Genomic DNA, 25,871 nt, shown 5'->3' with positions numbered 1-25,871 from the left:
ATTTCAAAAGATTTAAAATAATGTCACTTAGATACTTTAGTGTGGAACGCAATGACGCACACAATAAGTGGAGCTAAACCAATTTATTAACTCAACTCTGAACTGAGAACACAGTGACTGATAAATCTTCCGCTTTTATACTAGCTGGGAAAGTTCCAGAATACTTTTCTGGAGACAGTAAGAAAAGTCCAGAACACTTGTCTGGTAAACTAATGAAATATCCAAAATCTTCTGGAAAATGAAATAAAGGGAAACATATAATCAAGGAATTAAATATTTACACAAACTGTGAATGGCATTATCTCTAGCGGGATTCGAACTTATAATCTCTTGATTATGACATCAGCGCTATGACCATTCGGCCATGGAGAGTTGACTGCCTTTTTTCAATGCGGCAATATGATTACATTTTGAAACTCTACTTTCGAATCCCTATCATTAGAAGAATCTTAATGAAAAATACACAAAAGTATTTGCAAGAATTTCCAGATGAGAAAATTATAAAAAAAAAAAAATTGCCATGATTTATGAGTGTGTTTCAGATCACTGTCTAGTAAGATGCTTACACATTTACTTTCTCTTAATTGTAGTATAGAAGAAAATATCTAATTACATAGTATGTGTGAATAACAGGAAATTTACATGCAGAGTATCTCGTTAAATCAAAGAGATATAAACGAAACATAGGTTTGTCCTTCTCGCAACAAATTCTACATTAACTGAGGACTTTCACACGAATGTGAGTGACACTGCAGATAACATGTTAAAGAATAAATAGGATGCAACTGAAAAAATATTAATAAATGGATTAATTAATTCGTTTAAAAATGTCTCCGAATGAGCACAAATATATTTTCAAATTATTTTAAACACTTTATATTTATTAGACAATAGATATGGAAAACCAATGGTAAATATATCCACTTAAAATAATATAATAATACGGATTGATCATAATAATGTCCTTCGATATTTAAAAAAAAAATATGAAGAGTGTTTTGGTATTCTTTTATGTAGTTACACCTTTCCATTAAGTTCATATTTATTGATTTTTATATATGAAGTGTTACAAATTAGCATATAAATTACTAAAAGATGTAGGATTTAACGTTTCCCTAATTACATAGCGTGAACTATATATCATCACGATAATCGAATTTCGAATGAGTTATTCTTAGAAATCAATGCAAGGCTTCTTTCACTCTGCCACTGTGCTTTACAAACAAACTGCAGAGCAATTAACTTTATGCAAATCTATTCCGTACGGTAGAAGCGAAGAAAATGGATCAGAGTTATTATGATTGGTTGGTAATTTTTGAAGCTATATTAAAACAGATTTGCTATTCCATGTTTTTGTGTTTTGCAAAATTTTAAAAGAGATGTATTTGAGGAGACTCCTTTATCTCTTGCTTGAAGAATGTTATTTTACGATTTTTAATTCTGCGAATCGATGTTTTTCGTTGTGAAATCTGATGCTGAAATAATCGTTCGATTTTCAGGTAAGTACTATTTTTTATTTCCATTTTTATTTGTTCAACCTAAGTTTTAGTATGGTTATTGTGTCAGTCAGATGCGCTATAAAAACGCTTCTTATAGATGGTTATCAATATCTTGCATAATAGCTGTTAATAAAAGTGTATTAATAATGAAACCTGTTTATAATTTAAACTCGTTTTATCTATTCCTGTAAACGCTTATAAATATTTGAGATGTCTCATGAAAATAAAAATTACTCGAAACGTAAGGATATGTCCGACATTTTGAATCGCGAACCTGTCTTATGGGTATCGTCTGTTGATTCCTTTATTTAGGAGTTATTTTCTCAAGTTGCTGGTTTCTAAATATCGATATATTGTTAAATCTCATTAAAATGTGAAATGAGCTTTATAATACCAATCTGTTTATTTTACTGCACATGCATTTGACTTTCTCTAGTTACGGTAGCGTACGTTTTTATTTTCTATATTAACGGCTTTCTATTTTATGTGAATGCGTTTAGCTGTACACTTTTCTTGTTTTAAAACATGTATGTTGATATTTAACTGAGGTATTTTTAATTGGATACAACCTTTTCCGAAATGAAGAGAATAGTTTTCATGAAATCCTGCAATGCATTAGTCAATCAATGCTGTAATAGTACGAGGCAAATATAGTACAACATGCCTTTAATTCAATTATCCATTTTTGGGATATTGGCCCTTATGCATTAATTTCTTTAATCAGGCTGTCAGATATAATCTTTATTTTATTGAGTAGTTAGACCAAAATATAATCACAATATATTTTGGGAAAATGTATTGTATAAGACAGACTAAAGTTTTAATTTTATTTAAAAATTTAGTTTGTCTCTTCCCCATTATATTTACATAAATTTTATACTTTAGTTATTTAAGGACAAACTAGTTGCTTTTGAAAGTATAAAATATTCTATAACTTGTATATTCTTGCAAACGTAAGCTTTAGATTTCGCAGATTCATAACTACTGGCTTTAATTTATAAGTAGTCATTCATTATTTAAAAATGGATGAGTTTCTAGCATGAATTTTAAAATGCTTCTTCATATTATAAGAATTTATTTCATATAAAAAAATTTCCAATTAATTCAAATGAAAAGGACTTTCAAGCAGATTTTCTTTAATTCTAATCGAGTCCTGTTCTACTCCTTTAGCATAATCGCTTTTCAAAAATTCATTATCAGTTGGAACATTACAATAGTTTTTGCTGCTAGTTTTTGTATTCTTATGTGTACCTTCAATGAATCCTGAATGCTTGTTTACACTAGGGGCAACTTCACCCTTATTTCTACTACTAAAATTAGATGTCTTGTTTTATCGGCGAACACTTCTCTAATTACTTGTAAATATGAGAAGCCTTTTTAAAAAGGAGGGGGGGGGAGAGATGGGATCAAAATGCCCTATGGGGTGACTGGTTAAATACTAAGGTAGGCGAAAATCAGCTAATTAAACTGAGACTGAATTTTTTATCAACTCTAATATATTTACTATATACGATCGGACCGTTTGTTTATCGTAAGATTCTAATATTAAGAAGCAATTTTTTAAATAATTCCTAAGAAATATATTTTTAGGAAGAAATGAAATTGAGAATTTGTGCTTAATCTTTTAGTGCCTGCAAAACATTAATGTGCATTTTACAATGGGAAATGTATGAATGTCAATTAACAATTATGCTATTTTAATTAACCACTTCTGAACTATGCAGATATAGATGAACACGATGCAAATCCAATACATCATTGATATATTTTGACGTCATGATAATTCGAAGCAAAAATCGTAGATTAATTTTTAGCTTGTATTACTGTAAAACACTTGCATTTCTCGATTAATTAAACAAGCCTTTTATATTTCGTACCTGAAATGAATTTTCTAGATAAAAGATGAACAATTTGTCATTGTCTCAAATTTCATTGGAATCTATATTTAAAAATGAAACTCATTTCTAATTATTGCAGCCTCTTGCGGAGATGAAATCGACAAATTTCAGGAAAACGCATATGGACATTAAGAAATTAAATAAGTTCAAAAATTGAATACCATGAAGAAAAATATTTAAAAACGCCGATATTAATGTTATCTTTGAATTTTAAATTCGGGGTCCTGTTGAATAGGTTAACCTTGATAGAAATCCAATTTTTCCTAAATGTGTTCGGAATGTGTTGAACTCTTAATTTGGTATCAACGCACATGGAGTTACGTTACTCAACAAAAATTGACTTATAAATAATAGATGCATAAATCTTTTGAATCCCTCAACTATCATTAATTATTTTGTAATCTTAATTGAAGTAGAATGATATTCCAAAAACTAAAAGTAGCATTTAATCGGATAAAGAAAATGAAACTGCTAAATTGTCTTAATCTCCTAGGCACAGTTTTAATTGCATACTTTTGTTTCGTGCTGTGTTTAGGGGCACTCGTCACTTCTGGAATTGTTGTATGCCGAACTGTTATACGAAGATTCTTAACTTTCACTCTCGCATTTTGTTTAAAAGCGGGAACTTCAAACAGTTTCGGAAAATAAAGTTCGGTAGAAAATATTCGGTATCTCCTTTCACAAAAGCGACAGTCGGTTATGAATGCATTACTAATGAATATATTGCTTTTCTCAACCGAAGGCGGGTGCAAAATCGAAGTGAAACTACCTGGAATAATATCGTGCTTTTAAAGTTTAAATTTTGTTAGTAAATTAAGCTTCATATACTTGCTTCGTAATAACTTAATAGTATTGAAATAATTCTTATCAAGTCTTACAATGTTGCAGAAATTTGGCAAGATTCTCTTGAAACTTCTTCAGACCTGTTTCCAATGGACATCTACCAATCACTGGTTTCATTAAATCCTGATTGATGCGTACTGTGATGCTTTAGTATGAAACGAAACAAATTCCATTTTTAAGGAAATGGACCCCAAAAGGAGTTTATTTTAAAGGTAATAAATGTAGATTAAACAATTCTTTAGATATATTACAAGATGCCTAATTTTGCATTCTGCTACAAGTACAAATTTAGATACGCCAAATTGTAATAGTCACAATGCATGATAGTAATAACTCATTGCAATTTTTTCTAGCTGATCAAATTAAACAAATGGATAAATGATTCGAAGCTTACTTTTCAATTGGGATAAAATTTCACTTATTTACGAAAGGGATTTAAACTTGAATTAAAAGCGTAAAACGGTCTCAAATTTTCAGATGTAACTTTAACTAGATCTTTTTGCGCTCTATAAAGAGCATCGGTTGAATTTGTACTCGTGCGATTCTGACCATATATTTAAAGAATTTCCAAAACTTGTTGGTATTAACCAGTTCCAAAACATTTATGAACAATTAAAATCTTTAATTTTAGCTGGGCCAAAATTAAAGCTGAAATATGGAGTTAAAAATGACTGAATGTTTCATCTTTAAGTCTCTATGAAACGTCTTGTTTTATGTAGATATATAACGTGTTGAAGGAAGTACTTGATCTTGAAAGAGTCTTTGAAATGTCTTCAATAATTCTCGGATGCTAAACTAGTCAATTCGGTATATTACTTCGTGTTTGAACCTTAATTTTGGCATAATTAACCAAATGTTGAGTAGAAATTTTGCAAAGATTGTGCATCTTACGTTAAATATTTTTATAGGTTATTGTACGCATGAGTTTTAGAAATCGCCGATTGAGGAAAAATATAACTCGACAGAAGTGTAACAAGCGTTATTTCTACGGGAAGTTTTGCCAGCAGAAACTTTTTCATCTCCTTTTAAAGTATAAATAGTATTCTGGATTGCAGCTTTCAAAATCTGCGCTATATTGTCAGTTTTTCAATCCTGTATTCCGTGACATGTAATGATCTTGGCTATTAGGCTTATATGTTGCATAACGATTTCATTTATCAAATGAATGGGAGTCTGTAGGGTTTTATCTGTTGATATAAAACGAATAGGAACCACAGAAATTGAATGCGAAAAGGAGGATCGAAATTCTTGACCATTTTATGCGCAATCTCGTGAATGCAGAAACGGAAGCGCCTGTTTTTATACAGACGCAAGGTCCTAATGCGCTCCGAAGTCAATTTCGTTACATTTCGTAGATATTGAAAGGATAATTAACTGAAATTTTTGTGACACCCATTTTAATGATCTTTTAGAAATAGTTTAACATTAAATTATGTCTAGTCATGAGAACCTTTCAAAAGGAGATTTAGTATCCGAAATTTTCGTTAAATATTCAATCGTGCAATTCGAAGAGTATTGAAAATTTCATTCTTAGATATGCATGAATTGCATAATCCATTCAAACCATTTAATATATAATGGAATAGCAGTCTTAAAAATCCGTACAGAAAAGAATTCAACGATCATGCAATATTTCAACATATACAAATAATCATTTCTAAATTTTAATACAATCTGTAAAATTTTATGTGCACTTAATGACTGTAATAGGAAAAGTAACTTTATTTTATGTTAATTTCTAATATTCCGTCTTGAAAAACTAGATTTTAGTGACCGTTTAATCCACTTTCGGAGCGCTGTTAAGCTTAATCTAAACGATTTCATAAGTATGGAATTGTAAATCATTTGGCATCTAAGGGATCAAAATATGCTTGTAGAATTTTTAATTGTAGTAAGAAACAACCTGAATTATCTGGTTTCTTACAATCGCACTACCCACTATTTTTATAAATTTAAATTTTCAATCGTGGTTTGAATCATTTGCAGCAGTTTCTACTCTTAACGTTCAATTCAAATTCAGAAATCAGCGACTTGAATTTCGAAAACAAGTGTCGTTTGTTTTTTGCCAGGGATTAAACAAAATAAAGCTAAGGGTTTGAATCTGCAAGTATTGCAATATCTAGTTTTTACAAAAATAGATAAACTTCGTTATTTTTAAGGCGCTACTTAGTTTATCCTTGTGAACTGTTTACTTTGATATAGATTTAGTTTAATCTAGGCACCGAGTTTTCAACTGTGCATGCTCATTGTCTACTAATGAGCACTGCAATAACTGATGACCCACTAATCATTGATGCTTAATTGCACTTATTGTGTGCAATTTTCAGGTGTTATACTTACAAAACGCTTCCTTTTAAATATGTAAAGTAGATAACCAAAGTGCCACCTTGAAATCTGGAAATACAGGCGAAAGCTAACGCGCCTTTTTTAATACGGAATTGGAGATTATCTCGAATATTAACCTTTTTGAGTTGGGTAAACAAGTTTGTTTTCATTGTACTTTAAGTTATCTTTTATAGAAAAGATGAAAGAAAGGGTGATTTGAAGAGTACTTGACGTGCCTCTTATCTATTTTCTCCGTATAGAAAAGGTTATTTAATTGTCACAATCTAATAAAGATCATATATTACTGGATTTGTCTGCAAATTGTTTTACCATTTTTAAAATATTACAATTAAAATGGCATTTGTTTCTGTGTTCCCTACAAAATAAGAACAAAGCTTGAAATTACCCTGTGCTAAAGAATTCATTACTGCCTAATTATTACTCTATTTTAACTGAGTTTTTAATTGTTCATTAAATTATTTTTTCAGAGTATAAATATAATGCAATTTTCAGGAAGCTACATTCATTCATGAATAACAGTCGAAGGTGCTAAATTGGACTGATTTGATCGAGATGTGCTTCAAGATTTTTATTCTGAAAGGAATTTATTATCGCCTAGATGCTGAAACCGATGTGCTTACATGGTCATCCAAAGCAAGTAACTGTTATAATAGTCTATAGCTTTAAAATGTCTCAATTATAATAAATGTATTCATGTTGTTGAGCCACTTGATTTACACTAATCCGACATGTGAAGAAAATGTAATTTATATAGTTTACTATAAAATTCAAAGAAACTTGTCAATAAATTGTTATATAGGGAACTTCATCACATTCTTAAGCCTCTAAGTGACAGATACTTAAAGTTTAAATTTAAACTTCGTTCAAAACTTCATATAAGCAAAATATTTTAATTTATTGTAAAAGTGAAATGAAACGGACGTGTTTAATGGAAGCAAGACTTCTACACCAACTTAAATCTCATTTGATGGGCAGGATGAAAGTTCGATTTCCAAAGTTTATTCTACCTCTCTAGGTTGCTAAAAATTGTGAAAAGGGCCGCGGTGGCCTGGTGGTAAGGTTTCAGTTTCGGAACCGGAGGGTTTGAGGTTCGTGACCAGATTCCACCGAAGAACCGTTGTGTAAGGGGTCTGTTGCACATTAAATCCGTCGTGACCAAACGTCCTCCCGCTGGTGTGGTGTGGAGAGGTGGGTGCCAGCTCAGGTGTCGTAATCGTCATCTGACCACGGTTCAAAATTACGAGGGTCGCCCCGAAATAGCTCTAGCGGTGCTTTAAAACGGGACTAACTAAACTAAAATTGTGAGTACTTATCGAGTGTAAACTATCCGAAAGTAAATCGACCCGGCAATAGCAAAACGATTGTTAATGAAACTTAGGATGTCGCTCACTCAGTGACATAGCGGCCTTGCATTCAAATGTATTGGGCATACTAGAGACGAATTAATGCTCTTATCAGCCCATATCGGACGAAAAAAATTTAACCACATACTGTTAAATACAAAACTTTTAATCTCGTGCATTTATATGCAATCTAGATTTATCGTGAAATTCCAAACCTTCCGACTTCAGTTTGATCTCTCAAAGGAAAACAAAAGAACACGCGAAATTCCTCAGTAAAATTTTTAGTTGGAACTAGTTCAAGAAAACTCGTGTTAGGTTGAGAAGACGGATTAAGTTTAAAAATTAATTCTATTGCTATTACGGCTACTAATAGTTATAATTTCCAATGTGAAAAGTAGAAATTGCACTTGCTCGGTTCTTGCAGCTAAAATGATAAATGGTTGTAGTGGTATACGGTTTAAAAAAGGGAGATTAACCCGTTAAAATGCCGGCCCCTGCTGACTTTTCATTTAGGTTGTTTGGGACCGGCAACCTAAGCGGAAAGTCGCGGTCCCCAGGAGTTGGTATTTAACGTGGTTACTGGGTGGTTGAAGTACAAGGAATGAAATTGAGTTTGGAGGGTTGTCGCAATATAATTTGGGTATATTAGATTTTATTAAAATTGTTTTGAATAGCGGATATGTTTAATATTTCTAGGGTAGGCGGAAAAGATCTCTTGAAATGTATTGGAATCCGAAAAGTGCAATTAATACTTGATACGTTGGTAATGGATAGCGGAATTTAAAAACTCCGATTACCTAAAAGTCTCGGCATCAAAGACCGGCGAAAATATGTTAGCATCATGCTCTTAATGATACGCAATATCAATGAAATGGTACGCATACATGGGCTCATAAAACTTGATTAACTTAAGATTCCCATTAAAACATTAGGAAATTTCATTACAAAATTCTCATTCTCTGCGCTTAACACGAGTTCAACAATAAAATCGTAAATCAGTTTTTAATCCATTGGCGATTCCAATGCTTGTGGAATATTTTGACACCTGAAAATCGCGGTTTAAACTAAGGATCTTATTTGTAATTAGACCTCATTCGACATGAATTGGGTTCTCTAGTAATGCTTTATGGAAGCTTAGGAAATGGAAAATCACTCTTGTACAATTGATTTTATTTAGTTCATGACCAAATCTTTACATTTGGTATATTCAACTTTTCCGACTCTTGTATAGCAATTAGGAAAGGCTTGCGAAAAAGCTTAATTACTGAGTTCTGAATCCCTTGCTTCGCGTTTTCGCATTTGATATTAATGTCACTATTCAAAGATCTTATTTGGACTAATGATGATTAAGGACCGAAAATATCTCCAGTCACCATTTCTTCAATGTAAAGCTTCTTCGATATCTTTTTATCGAAGAAAGGCTATCTAAAACGCGTTACGAATTTGCGAAATTGAATTTAGGCGAGTTGGAAATCGAACATTACGGCAGTAGAGCATTTTTAAATCCAAAATTTGAAAAGAAATTTTATTATAGTAAGCTAGATGCATCTATTCAATTTTGGCACACTTAAGGATCGTCCGTTTCATTTATATTTACCTAAAATTTATTGAGGATTGCTTAATTATAATCTCGTCAACGACGGGACTTATATTAAACTTAATATTAAAATTTAAATTCTAAAGTTTAGAAAAATTTTTAAATTTCTTAGACGAGAAATATTCTTTAAATGAACACTTCAAGCCTTAATTCACATAGGTTAATTTTATTTACTTTATTCTTTTCTACTGATGTTCAATTTCAATAAAACTCAAATTATATTTAAATTTTGAAGTTCCCTTACAACTATTGGACTCAACATTTATCAAACTTGTTATTTTGTTATATTGTAAATAATCGTATGTACTTTTCAATGTTTGGTTTAGTTTGAAATGCTATGTAATAGGAAATCTTTTGTTGCCCAATACTTTGGCTATCAGATCATTTAGATCTGAATTTGTCAAATTTTACAAATCAACCGGGAAGCAGAATTTCCATTACCTTAAAAGTAGTTTTCTTGTTATCTGTATTTTGAATGCTTACTTATATTAATCTGTATTTAAGTTTAGATTTGTTCTTGTGATTGGAAATATGGAATATAGCAATTTAGTTTTTATGATGGATCATTTGAAAATTTTGTATATCTGTCAATATATTTCAGTTACTTAACTTAATATATTATATATTTCAGCTCGCAACTTAAACTGTGAATTTATTATTCAACTGCATACCTTTGTTACTTTAAAGATTAATATTTTATAAAGCACTTTAATGCTGTGAATAAATTTTTTAATTTTATAAACTATCTCAAAGGCTGGACGGTGTATGTTACAGTATTGAAAATGCTTGAATTTTAGAATACATCATTACTTGTCGATTAATATTGTAATTTTAAAGGTTAATGAAAATTTTAAAATTTAAATGAATAATTAACTGTGAATTTGCGTCAATTATAAATCTCGGTTCCGTCATCCACGTAAAATTAATTTATGTTCTTTTACGGAATTAAAGAATGCAAGATCCATCGCATATGTAGCCACATACTAAGTCCTCGTCAGTCAAACATCCTCCATTTGGAATAGCATGAAAATTTGAAAATAATATTCAGCTATGATATTGTTCACGTACGACAACCCACTGTTTCTAAATGGCCCTTTTATTATATTACAAACTGAAGTCAAAGTATTAGTACTCTATTAAACACAATTTCCATAAATGCTTACTATACCAAATTAAACTTTCATTATATTATAATCGAAGACGGTTGATAATTTTAATGATCAATTTATTTTTCTATTGATAAAAACGTACCCAATTTTCATACTGCAGTGAAAACTTAAACATTTTACCATTTCTCATTTTAAGTTCTAACAAAAAGACGATTATGCGTAGGTTGCAGTGAATTCCCTTTAATTACATCGTTATTTTATTAATAGCTTGGTTATAATAGCCTAATATTTAAGATTATTAGTGACAATGAGGAACCAATTTTGAACGTTTTCAGCGTCATTAAATTGTTCAGTAATAAACTATTTTATACAGTGTTTATACAAATATTTACAACTTTCTCATTAAAATAAAATGTATATAATACATTTTAGTTTCTGAACTATCCATTTAACCATTCATCCGATCAATCCTTGTTATACGGTACGCTTTAATATCTAACCAATATAAAGTGCTATTTCAACGAAAGTGGAGTATTTTACTTCATCGATAATTCGAAACACAACGCTTTTAATCCAAGTCGTGAAGCAGGCAGTAATTTTTCTTCGTTAAAATTAAAATCTAAATTATTGAGGTTTATCTTCGCTTGAATCTTAATTTTACAAATTGCAGCTTTAAAATTTCTTGGTAACAGACGCTTCCATTTTAATTTACCTGAAAGCGGGCATTTGCATCGCCGGCAAGCAAACTGCTCGCTTCCAAGCTCCAACATTTTGGTCGTGGTGCCTGGCCAACATCACGATCGAAATGTTTTTAAGTCAGTGGACAGACCATGTGTTAGATTCTATCGCCTTCCATTTTCTAATTAGAAATTTTGATTTAAGGCGTGCTTAACTTCAAAGTTTCATTTAATTTTTAAATAATTACTTTAAAATTAAGAAATAAAACGTAATTTCAATGAAATAGTTATTCACCTGTAGAATAACGATTCTCTTTACTCGTCAACCCTATATTTTGGGCAGCATAGAACGATTTAAAGGTTTTAATTCCATAGCGCCGAAGCCATTTCCTTCTTATTTAAACATGGAACGCATAAATTTCAGGGATATACTTAACTTTGTTCCTAAAGAGCTGCTATTTCTAAATGTTTGATTTTTAAAATTGATTGGATTTGTCTGGTTCACGTTTATTAACCAACTCTAAACTAATAATTTAAGATTTCATGTTGCATTGCAAGATAACTAATCCATTGAATCTTTTTACTGTTCATCGTGATAATTAGTCAGAGAATAAGCACTTCATTTCATAGAATGTTTCAAGCTAGCAATTTTATTGACCAAGTAGGAAAACTAATTTCCTTTAAAATCGAGAAGCTGATAATCTCGTTTCCACAATTGTCTAAAATTGTGTATTAAGCGTATCTTGAACTTAAAAGGTTATTCATTTCTTAGCTAAAATTATAAGTTTAATTTTTAAATCAAACATTCGAAATTTTTAACGTAGTTTTGTTTAAGCTCAATGTTAAAATTCTTGGTTTCCCTGGTTATAAAAATATTTTCGCAGACGTTTAGGGAATAGAAGATCAATTGGAATGTACTGAAATTTCTAGGTTAACGAGAGTAATTTTAAGAGGTTCATTATTCAAACCTCATTCAGAAGGACTTGCAAGTTTTACGTACTAGTATCGTTGGTTTCTAAAATTCTCATTTACCAAGCAAAACTTTCGGAATTGAATCTTTTGATTTTCAATAGATGTAATAAACTAATTTATGATGGCAATTACATTTAAAAATCTAGTTTCCATTTTAATATTCAATAAAACTATTAGGAATAGATTGCCAGAGACTGTGCTAGCCAGTCACTGATAGTCTCCATATTCCTAAAGGCATTCTTAATTCGATGCCTGATCACCATCGGAATTGAAAATGCCTTGGGATTTGAAATTTTTCAAATGTATAAATAAAAGCTATTTTGTTAAAACCGCGCACAAATTTTAAAAGATACTTTCAATGTCTACTAATTCTAAAATTACTGATCTTTAGGCACATCGGTAAAATCTATAACTTAAGGAGCAAACGTAGCAATTCCATTAGTTTTGCTGGTATCTTAATATATATCGGATCAACGATTTATGAATGTTTTAAAACCGCAAATTTCGATATCGAGCAATGCTATCTATCCATTTTTTCATTATTAGTTGCCGATGCATAGGACGGCGATTTTATTAAAAGAAAAATCGAATATATTGCATTCTTGCCAGAATGAATGAACTGCCTCTATAATGTAAAACTTCAATGAAAGATTGATTAATTTCTAAATTGTTTAGTTTCAGATAGACGAGTCTATTTATTGAATCTTAAACTTGGAAACTCTTAAGTTCGTAATAAAGACGATATTGTCAAATTGAAATTTGTTAGATTCTTTTTTAGCTTCATTTCATCTTCGCGATTGTATTTCTTTCCCCACAATTAATACCATATATAAACGTTAAATCATAATAAATTCGTATTTAATGTTAATCTGAATCATTCGGATACGTTTCACAGGCAAATGAAATCCTTTGATAAAATCCATTTCCTCTCCCCCCCTTATCAAATCGAGTAAGCTGCATTTAACAAACATATATAGGAAGTAAATTTTTACTGTTCCATTTACTTCAATAAATGTGTATTAAAACATTTTTTACACAGAGAAATGTCTTTCAAATCAAAACGATTTTCTACATAACTTTCGCCACAATTTTCGAATTAAAAATTAAGCATAGGATTTAAATCAAATAAAACTCTTGCTTTAATATAAAGACGTAAACTTCATGTAAATTGGCTTTCACATCAATCGTGTTTCACCAATTCCTGGACACAATGGTAGAAAACCTACAATTAAGTCTTTATTTCTGTATCCTCGGCGTAGAGATTGAACAAGATTTGTTAGTTTTCAAATACATCGTCCAGCCTTCATTTGTTAATTTTTCAAACTTCATAAATTAAAATGCATTAGATTCTTACTCTTTTTAAATTGAGTCTTTACTTGTAATTTTTGTAGAAAAACTGAAATAAATTACTTCGCATTTTTTGAAAAATAGTAAATCATAATATAGCAATATTAATCTTTTAATTGTGATGTTATTTTAACAATTTCATTGTTCTTAAAGTGAAATGTGCTTAAGAACATTAAGCACTTGTCTGTGCATAGGTCTTTATTGCAATAATCACCATTTCTCCAATTTAATTGGCATATAGCATTCTTAAAGAATTCGTACTTTTTAATGTATGGTCAATTTTGCCAAGAAATGCAGAAAATACTTTGTGATTTTCTAGATTATTTTAACGTTTCTGAAAACAAATTATTTGAATATTAATTCAATGAAATATGAATTTGTGCATTCAAGATCGATGTTAAGTGCAGTCATGAGCATGAATGCGTATTTTTGTGTATAACTATTGTCAATCTTCGTATATTGAATGTTACATAAACTATTAATGTCTTGAAAAAGACTTTACTGTGCAAGTTTTACTTAAAATTGCACTCAACTCAATGAAGATTGTTTCTCGTTAATTATTTTGCGACATATTTGACGTTTCATAATAAACCGAATTTTGTAAATATTGCCTTTAATTTATTCTATATCTTTAATGACCTGTGCATTTTGGTTTCCAGTGTTTAGTATTCTCAAACCTTGAGCACTGCTCGACTTTCAGGCTCTAGATTTAGCAATTTCGAACCTTGTTGTAATTTCTCAATGGAATGTTTTGTTACAATACTTTCTATGACGTGCTAAATATTGTTTATCATGGAATAAAGTGCAATATCTTTAGCTAACATTGACATTTTCGGAGATTTCATATGAATGTAAATAGTTTGGTTTGTAATGCTCTCTTGTTTCCAACTTACTGGCAACATTTGAGTACATGTTTTGCTTATAAATTCTTTCTCAATTCTTTACTATTACAATGACTATTGGTAAGCTCTAATAATCATTGAAAACTTAAATTTAAAATTCTTCACATGGAATGCACGTTTCTTTTCTAATCCGAGTTCATTTGTCTTAAGATTCATTGTGATAAAAGCGAATTTTCTTGTAAATATCAAGTTTTCTAATTGTTCATGTTCTTTTGTACTTTAAATTTTCAAGTGAATTTGAATTGTTTTGACATGATGTAAATGTTTGAGAAATAAACCCGTTTCTCCTTATTCTGTAGCTCTTACTGTCTTTGTTTTCAAATCTTTAATATACATGTATTAATAGAAAGTTTATGCCTTATTCGGCTACGTAATTATGCTATCTTAACATAATATGGAAATTGCATTGTTTCCAATTTTCTCGCGTCTTTTCCTGAACTTACCGATAAAGATTTCCCTTGAATGGGAATGCTGAAGCTACTCATGAAATTTAAATGTAATTTCAGATAAAATTGTTATTTTTAGGTTATACCTCAATTCTGGTACTTCATCCTCTTTGAATGTGCCTTTCATTAAACTCTTATTCTGCAGACTAGGCGAAATTGACAAATTGTGAATTTTTGAATTGAATTAAGGTGTCTTCACTTGATTTGGAACAGTATGCATGAATGAATAGTGGTAAGCTGGTACAATAAATTTTCAGCAATTAAATTAGAAATACCAGAACAATTCAAATTTTTAAAGTTGCCGTAATAACTTAATTTTCTAATCTTGTAAAAAAAATTACTATAAAAAGTAAATTCTATATTACTATAAATACGTATACCGATATTCATCAATTTCAAAAATGAGATGCATAAAATTTATTGTAAGTAGACATTTTTCAAGACTATGAATCTCGTCATTAGTTCTTTCATCAGATGTCCAAGTTATTTGAATAGTTACTATTGTAGTCTATCCAATATTCTTATTTCAAAATATTTACAGGGAATATTAGTAATGAATAGACTTCAGTTTTCTATCTGCTGCTGATATCTTTTTATCATCGGAATATTTTTAAAGCACCTTAAGTATAAGTTTTTAAAGTCTAAAATTTGCTGGAAAGAGGCATAAAAACTGAAATAGACTAAATTAACCTTGTTTTGCAAAGATTCCGATTATTAAGTATTCAAATTTAGGAATCCTATTTCATGTATAAAGTTAAAATTTCCATAATTCTAGGATTAAAATAAAAATTAAATATTTTTAAATCAATATTCTAAATACTCCACATGGTTTTCAAAAATCTATAGTCATTGCACTACAAAACTAAATACACTTTTGCGATCGATCCCAGCGTAATGTTGACGTTAAGGTCTTGTAGAAATTTCAAATAAGTTGCAAAGTAACTTCTTTATACTCGTAGATTTTATTTGTTTTAAACAAACCAAACCATAATACAAATGTCATTTTAACTTGCATTTGTAAACAAGTTATTTCATGTTACAACTAGCCACTTTCGGAAAAAAATGATTCTATAATTTAAATCTTAAAAGAATTTAAGAATGTTTTGTGCAAAATAGCGTTTTTACTTTAGAAGCATAGTGATTCATCTTTGTATCAATAATCATTGCATCCTTTAATATTGACCTTAATGAAACTTTATTTGCGAGATTAACTGATTAACTACGAAATTTGTTTTCGTAACTAATGTAGATTGCGACTTATGAAAATAAAACCAGAAAAATTAGTATGTAGAAGTCCCGAATTTGTTTTGTAGAGGATTGAATGAAATAACTAAAAGTTAATGTGCAATCACTTTTCATAAAAAAAATTACAATATTTTTCAAGGTTCAGTAATAACAGATGCAATTTGGATTTTTTACTATGCAAATTTAATAAAATCCAAACATTTTAAAGTTTTAATGCATAATGTTAAGTTCCATACGGCTCCTTAAGAGTGTTTCCGAAGTTGGGAATCCTATGAAAATTTAATTTCATAACGTCTTGGTTTATTTGCAAAATTTTAAACAATTTTACTATATCTAGGAATTTTACTAAATATTTTAATTACATTAGTTAGTATTTCATTTGTTAACTACAACTATCTATATAAATCTTTAAATCCTTTAAAAAAAATTCTTTAGATTGAAAGCGTCTGCCTTTCTAATGGTGTGGATATCAGCTATTGTATCAGTATTAATGATACTGTTTAAAAATGAGATTTATTAATGGATCATCTTTCATATCATTTCTCACTATTAAGATTAAATAACGTATCAATAGGTTTTATTGGAAAGTTTACGTTACTTTTATAGGAAGTCGTAAGAGTATGATGCAAATAATTCTACATTAACTGGAATGCCGATGACAAGTGACTTTATGTGCTATAATCATAATACAGAATCCGATTGAAAGATTATAAGATGCCATTTGCAAGCCACTATTGAAATCATGTGAAACCAATTAAATGCGTGCATCTTTTACAGTAGTATATAAATGGCATATGTAATGAACGACATGACCAGTCATCTCTGCAATTTGTGAAAGGTAATGACGCGCACGATCAATTCTTCATTCTCATATTGGAACGCTATAATTTTTGTGCCTCACAAGAATTAATAAGACGCTGAAATTGGGTGAGTATAAAGATCATTTCCAATAAACATAGTTAAAAAGAAACTTGGTTAGAACGCAATTGATGCGTTCTAACCAAGTTTGTATAAACGCCAACTGCCTAATTGAACTTCTAATTGTTTAATCTTTCCACGTTTCAATAATTGGAATGAGCGAATAGTAATAACCTTCTACTTTAGATCACCCTGTTATAGAACCCGTCTGCGACTGTCATATAATCATAATATTTATAACTGATTTTGTTAATTTCCCCGAGTTATTTGCAGCTTTGGAATTAAACTTGCCCTTTATTTCATTCTCGTATTGATGTCTATTTAAGGCTTGTTACATTTTAAATTGAATGATATATTGCATGAAGTACAACCACTGGAATTCAATGTGTATCACTGTTATTAAAGGTCATATGAACTTAAAAGTATTAAAATGTTACCTCTCTAAATTTCTCAATTTAAACAGTAAAAAAAAATTCATATAATTTTAAACTGAAAAATATTTACGGGAAAAATAATTCATTAATTGTTTAAATTATCTCGGTTGTATAGAAATTAACATTAATAATTATATAATAACTCAGTGTGTGTGTGTGTGCGCGGATTTAATAAAATTTATGCCTTTCTATTTCTTTGGTAAATAGTTGTACATTTATAGTAAAGGAGGTTAAATGCAGAGAAATAAGAAAATAAACTACGAGTTCTGAAGTAAAGCAAAATACTTCATTATCGTATGGTTTGCTTTTAGGTATAAGACCTATATATATTAAACAAATTGTTTATAATTTGAAATACTCCATATTGTGCAAAAGAATATGTTTGAGGAAATGTATAGGATAATTTAAAATAATAAAGATGAGTTTAGTTTCCCAAGAGTGCTAATTCTTGATGTAATTATATTTTTACAAATCTGAGGTTCAATTCCATTTAAATAATTATCGTAAATTAAATAGTACTACTTCGCTGAAAATAGTACTGAAAACAAAGCTATATTCTATTTTTTGAGACAGAATTCAAATGTCCGACTTTTTGAATATTTCTTTGCATAATGATTGAGTCAAGTTCTCTTGGAAGCAAACTCATTGCAAATTTAATTATGCGCTTCTTTGATATATTTTGAGTACGTACTCCATTGTTATATATATATCAAATAAGTCGTGATAGCTTGATGAGTTAACGTTCCTATTCGAATTGCAGTAGCGTTAGCTTCTACCAAATATTGGCTGAGTATATGAGATTGACGCAAGGGAAATTTCCTGTTCTGGCTTGCACGCAATGAGGAATTCAGAAACAAATGAAATGTCTGCAATCCATAGTAAGTCGAGTTTGCCGTTTGCTATGTGTCTAAAACTAAAAATAATTTAGTCTTATTATTGGTTATTAAAACTGTAAGATTTGCTTCAAAGGAATCTTCTGAATAGTTCCGAAATAGTTTTGTTCAACCAGAAAATAAAGTAACATGAAGTATTTTTACAATATTTGGAATATATATAAAATCGTTCGACTGTTCAAGTACTGAACAAACTAGTTCTCTCTGAAGATCAGCAGGGATTAAAGATGAAATACATATTTAACTCGGTTTCTTAATAGTTTCTACACCAATACATTTTTAAGTTTCAAATATTGTTAGTAATTATAACTCATACTGTTACAGAAGCTGTAAGCCATTTTTTCAATATATTAAATAGGTCTAGTTTTTGTCAGAAAAATAAATCTTAATTTAAGGTGTAAGTGATTAAGATTCAATTAACTCTTTAATTGCAGTGAGGGCACCAGTGATATGTAGGGCATGAGAATTTCATTTTCAGAAATTCAGGACAACAATAAATGTGTTAATCAGAATTTTTTTGCCGAAGCTTAACATTTTTTTTAATCGGACGAAAGCATTGTAAACATTTGAAAGCATTTTAAACATATATACATTTGTTCAGAAGGAATCATTAAGTAAGATCTTCTCGACACTACAGCTTTCAAATTTAAAGGAAAATAATTATTTCTTCGGCAATCAAATCAGTCTTAATAAAGTTTTTTTTCAATATCATTTTTTTCGGATAATCAGTAATTATATCATTTAATACTAATCAAATTGGGCGAAACTCTGGTAGCTGAGAAGCGTATATTGTTTGATTTAATGAATTCAATGATCAAAAATCATGCATTTTTATAAAATATTGAAATTTTGGTAATCCACTCAACTTTAGTCGAAAGTTGGGACCTGTCATTCGAAATGTTCGTATCTAAAGAATATTTTAATAAATATGGCTCATAGGTTGGAGGATCAATATAAAAAAAAAACTATTGTTTTATTGACGCAAACAATACTAAAGAGCATTTTCTATACTAAGATTTATTTCCTATTATATGCCTAATAATAATTGTACAGAATGAGGTTGCTGAAATTCGATTAGAGAGGACATGTAAACGAACTCTTTATCTTAAATACAACAGAATTATCAATATGCATTCTTTAAAAATTCAAATAACCCTTTTTCTTAATGTTTCTTTCTTGAAAACATATTCCTTCTTACCTGCCTATCTACCTTCCTGCCTGCCTGCCTACCTACCTACCTACCTGCGAAAGAGTATAAATAAGTTGTTGCACACAGTTGGAAGAGTACAAGAAGGAAATTTTGATTTCAAACAGTTTAATCCGTTTTCAGTTTCATTCACTTATAACACTTATACATTTAAAGACATTTCATACCCAATCCTTAGAATATTAGAATGCCCGTTACTCTTCCAAAGTTAAAAAAAAAATTATCTTCTTTAATGCCTTAAAGAAATTATGAACAAAAGACGCTGCTAAACTGAAAACTGTTTAGCAAATATATGTTCGGACATCCGTTGAAGGACTCAAACCCTTCCTGTTCACCAAAACCATCTGGAACCTGGGGTGAACTCTTGTTAAAAACAGAACATGCTCTTCATGCACTTAATCACATTCACGTGACGAAAGGAAAAGGAAATGTTAATAGCGATATTCGATATTTCTTTCGCTTTGTCGGAGAAGAAATTTCGCAGATGTAACCAATTCTGAAGAAACATGCCGAGGACCAGCCCAAACTTCATAGAAAAGATATTTGGGTGCTTTCAGTGTTAACAGATTTAAGGATTCGATGATTTTATTCACATTATCAAGAATGATTCACATAATTCTTTTCTCTAATGGTGCCTAATATATTCACTTTAAGAGCTACAATGAGAAACCTTTCTTAGTCTTAAATTATATATGATATAATTGAGATGTTTGATTTATTCGTAGAATGATTAAAAGCAAATACAATTCGAAATTTGTCAAATCGTTAAATGGTTACTAAATATTAAGTTTTTATGAAACTAATTTGCTATTGTCGTATGAAAGACGGAATACATTAAAAATACCAATTTAAATGGTTTTCCTTTTGGTTCCTCAAGAAAAGGAATGAATAACTCTCCAAGAAATACAATAACAATTTGATTTAAATAATAACTTATATCTTTATTTAATTTTATTTTTAACATGCAATTTTAAATAAAACTATTTTCAAATTGATTTCATTAATTTTTATTAATTCAAAAAAATTCTTTAAGAAAATATATTTTTCTTTCTATTTACTTGCTTAAAGATGGAAATACTTAATAAAAAAAATGTCATTTGTATATAATATTGCCACATTCCGTAGTCTGAAACTTGCTTTTATCTGAATGATTTTTTGCAATATGCTTTTTAAAATTGCTATATTTTTATCAAAGAAATCAAAAAATAACTGTTTTTCTTTCCGAGAATAAACCTGCAGATAAATTTAATATATATTAAGTACTTTCGTATTCAAAATTTCCAATTGATAAAGTATAATTAATTTGATATTCCCCTTTGATAAATTATTGAAAGAAAAAAATATCACTTTAAACTCTTCATAAATTAGGGTTGAGCAAAAAAATATTAATATGAAACCTATTTAAATCTGATTTTATAAATAATCATCTTGCTCCATAATGTTTAAAAAAATTAATATTGGAAATTGGCAAATTCTCTCTTACATTAATTCATCAAAAAATAAAATTTGTTTCACCAGTTTAATTTAAACTTATATATAGATTAAATATTTTTCTAAAATTTAATAATTGATTAAAAAAGGATTCCACCGCTCAATTTTCCATTTAAATGTTTGGAAATTAACACTTTATTTCTGCCTCATTTCTTAAAATGCAATCCCTTACAATTTGATGAATATTTTTCTCATCGAAAGTTATTCATAAAAAATAAAACCAGATTTTGTAAGATTATAAATATGTTTCTGTAGAGATGCTTTTTCGTTTTTCATAGAACGTTTAATTTATTTTATGATAATGGTCAATCATAGAATACTGCTAATAATGTTTGCATTTGATGATTATTTCATTTTTGGTTAAACTTATTTGTCTACTTGAATGATATTAATAAAAAAAAATATGGATAAAATTATGGCAATAGATAAAAACTTTCAAATGTATTTTTAAAAATCACTCTTGTTATCTTTATTATTGTGATCCATGAGCTTTATGAATAAAATATTACTCGTGATAGACGATTACAATGTTTTTATATAATGAAGAGTTATTAAAAAAGAACATACATGAACTAAAAATGTTCTTAAAGGAACAAATTGTGTTAATGAGAAATATTTTAGTGTCATATTCATTAATCATTCCAGATCAGAAGTAATTCTATTAATTAAAGGAATAAATCGAATAAAACTATTCCTGTTACTCTGCAGTGGTATTAAGGTAATTATTGATTGCGAAATCTCCAATAATTTGGATATTTCAACTGAAATCTCATCTAATAATAATGGTGGTGGTCTTTGTGCGAGCACGCGAATGCTCGCAATCTGTAAAAATAAAGAAAATATTTGTCTGCTTAAATTACAATTACAAACCTTCATATTAATTTATTTTGATTGCTGGAAATGACATTTTTCTATAGCTTTTAACTTGATTTTTCGATCAAGTGAGCTTTTGATATTTCTCTGCATAAATTGATGAAACTATAAACAAACAAACAAAATATTTTTTAAGTCATGGTTAAATATTTTAGAGACTCTCATTTCAGTGTAGCTAATTTAATGATCATTTTCTAATTTTGGTATAATTTAAAAATTTTTACATATCTGCGAGCATAGATAATCCCTGCTATTAATTATTTGTTTTTTGTGACCCTTCCGAATGCCTCAGGGCTAGAAAAACTGGTAGAAATATACTTTGGGAACGTGCACATTAAAACGATATTTTAAAATTCTTAGTTAGAATTTTTGTTAAGGGATTTTTTTTTTTTTTTTTTTGGTTTTTCCGAAAACGTTTTGGAAATATTGTTGAACAAATATATTTTTCTCTAATTTCAAAAATTCCCTTTGAAACCATTTTAATCATCATTACATTTTTTTTCAAGAATCTTCATTTCCTTTAAATATACTTTCCATTTTGCATTTTACTATATAGTTAATTATTATATGGAAATTCTTATTATTTTCATTTTTGCTTCGTATTTATACATGTATGGCGCGACTTTTATGCATTGTTAAATGACAAAATCCATTGTAAAACCATTTTATCCTTTATTAAAAATCAAAGATTCTGTTTAATATTTTTGTATTTTATATGTTGAGAAGATACTACTGTTGTATTACCGTGAAAGTTTGAACATGTTAATTGTAGCTATAATAATACTGTATCTTTCGAAATATTGTGAAAATATAAATTATACAAGAAATATAACAAATCAAAAGTTATTAAATCGATGACTTTAATGTCAGTCACAATTATTTTCAAGCAAATTTGTTGAGGAACTCATGGAAATCTACTTTAAGCATAATAAATTGAAATACAATTCTTTTCAACCAATATTCCCAACGAATCAGCTGATGTCCAATGCTGACGAGTAAGTAATATAAGATTCGAATGACTTTTATCGATGTGTAATTAAAAAAAAATATCAATTAAAGAGTAATCAACAAACAATATTTAATTGAATAAATTTCACTATATCGAAATTGAGAAGCATATATTTTCTAATTCATCATTATTTATTCTTAATCTTTATTCTTGAATTCTTAAGACATTTTATATATTCATTTTAAATGAATTATTAAGATTACTACTTCTCACCTGCATTTGTCTTTTGTGATTTCATAAAAATCTTTCTTGTTATTAAGGAATTTTATAATTCCTCATATTTCACTTTCAAATGCAAATAAGTATTATTAATTGCAGATTAATGGCATTATTTGGAATAATTTTTTTTATTATGTTGAAATTTTCAAAATTGAATTGAATTAGTATTTACATTGTTTTTAAATTTTGGATACCCTATTGACTTACTGGCAATTTTATTGATGTTGTGATAAACGATGCACTCAACAATTGTTTTAAATCATATGTAATTCAGAAGCAGCTTTTAATAAATTATATATATATATTATCCCTAATAAGTAAATACTACATAGGAAATTATGGAAGTAGTACTAGCAATAACAGATTTAAGGGAAACAAAATAACTAGAATTTATTTAAAAATATATTCAGTTAAACAGAAAAAAATGGTGCATATGTCCATTATTCTCTGGCAGACAAATCACTCTTAAATAGTTTTACAGAATAGTACATAAAAATAGATAAGAATCGGCAGTTCTTTCAATATTTAGCTATCGGTAAATATTTTCTTTCAAAAGATTTATAGTTTCGTATCCATTAATATGACATTCGTATAAAAAAACATGCTTTTCAGGGTGATTTCTTTTGTAAACAATTATAAATTTAGATTTTCTTTACATTTATTTGAAAATTTCTATTATTCCTGAAATGTTTATATTTTAATCCTCTAAGAATAATTTTAGCAAGCATTTTAATGACTTAATTTGACTTTAAATAATGAATAGTTGCACTTTGATTTTTTTTAAAAATAAAAATCGTGTTTTTTAACTGAATTTTGAAAGTAGCGAATAGGAAAAAAAATTTAAATAACTGTAACTATTAGTGACAAATTGTATTATATAATCTTTCCTAATTAATATAAAAGTCTTCGCTGCAGTTTATAAATTGTTTTTAGATTTTAAATCAAGTCTAAACGCGAAATCTAAATTGATTGGACTCATTAATGCATAAATTTGATGGTTCGAAATTTTGTTTAAATTCCATTTTTCGACCTCATCATAAATTTTTGGTTTTGAAGTCTAAAACTATTTATGAAGAATGAACACATTTTATTCAAAGACTTCAACGATTTTCCTTTCTCTTCAGGGTTTTATTTACATTGCGAAAAAATATTTTTCTTTTCTACAATTTATAATCTTGGTCAAATAGAATTTTTTTTCCTAAGACACAATACTTCATCTAATTTTAAAGAAATATTATTTTTAATATTTTAGTCGAAAGAAATTGTTTCGCTTTTAATAAAAAAAAATGTCATAAACAACAAAATATGCACTCGCAATATATTTTTATGATAATTCAAAAAGACATTGACTATACTTATCGCGTATGATTACATCCATTTAATTCAATGGCATTTATTTCCCTATAGTATTCAGCTATAAGTATATATATAATATTAAACTTATATGAGTAGTGTTAAAAACAAATGGAAATACACGAGAATGTGCTAAAATTACAATAATCATGTATATCTACTTTTTAAAAACTATAAAATGACTGATCAGATTTTTCTACTTTAGAAATATTGGCCTAAAATTTAACTTAGTGTATATAATGCTTATATTCAATAAATTACGTAATTTCATAAATTACCCAGAATTCCTTCTAAACTTCCATCCATTTAATCAAACCCTAGCCATTGATCACATTCTTATGATTCTTGACCAGTTTACAAAAAATCTGGGCAAATAGCTTTCAATCACTAATTTGTTTTGTTCGTGAGCCTCTCTTATTAGTTCAAAAACTTGTGTACAGAAAAGCATATTCTTTTTTGTAGAAAAAAGAATTCTTCTGACTATTTGGTATTTTCTGGCTGAAGTAATGAAATCGAATCGCTAATAAATGTTACGATAATTACGGAAACGAAATCGTAGTGGTTACCGTGGTGGTATTTCCGCAGATGCGAAAGCTCGTTTATTTTAGGAATCCATAGAAAAATTCAGAATGAAAAAAATGTAACTCGAAATCAATAGAGGTATTTGTAAGGGAGTCTGAGGGGAACAGGAGATATATGTTACTTTCCAATACGTAAGTGTCTGGAGCTATTGACTTTTTATTATGACATTTCATATAAATTTGTATAAGACTTTATTATTCTGACTCGTATATTATCGATGAATAAAGTTTTGGTTTTTCTTAGGATTTTACTTATCTCTATTTTACTTCATGTGAAAATTTAAGGTTTATTTGAAACTCAAATGTTTTAGATTAAGTCATTTTTCTTGGCTCATTTTCATTACAAAACGAAAAATTCCTGTAATTAAACAAATTAAATATTTTTTCATTGTTGAATACCTTTTACCAAATGTAAAAAAATTAAAGGAAAAAGTATCTGTTTTTGAAACGAAATACAATACAGCTTTATGAAACAAAACATAAAATAATTAATGACATAAATGTGAAAGCATTATACGATACCTTCAACTTGAAATTCCATCATCCAAATTCAACGCATTTTACTTTCCTAAAAAGACATTCCATTCTCTTTTTGATTGCATATTTCATATTGTATCATCGTTTCAAAAAGTACCTTCATCTAAGTAGAGGCTCAATTTATGATGTATA

General features: G+C 28.8%; 1 long non-coding RNA gene across 1 annotated transcript; it reads left to right on the top strand.

Annotated features, from left to right (window-relative positions):
• Positions 1-1,369: 1,369 nt before the first annotated feature.
• LOC129981817 (uncharacterized) lies at positions 1,370-7,567 on the top strand. The gene is made up of 3 exons (XR_008785371.1): positions 1,370-1,499; positions 4,286-4,452; positions 7,079-7,567. It is a non-coding gene; the product is annotated as an uncharacterized LOC129981817 (long non-coding RNA).
• Positions 7,568-25,871: the final 18,304 nt, after the last annotated feature.

The sequence above is a fragment of the Argiope bruennichi genome, chromosome 8 (assembly GCF_947563725.1).
Source record: "Argiope bruennichi chromosome 8, qqArgBrue1.1, whole genome shotgun sequence".
NCBI lineage: Eukaryota > Metazoa > Arthropoda > Arachnida > Araneae > Araneidae > Argiope > Argiope bruennichi.
This window is presented reverse-complemented; position numbering and strand designations above follow the sequence as displayed.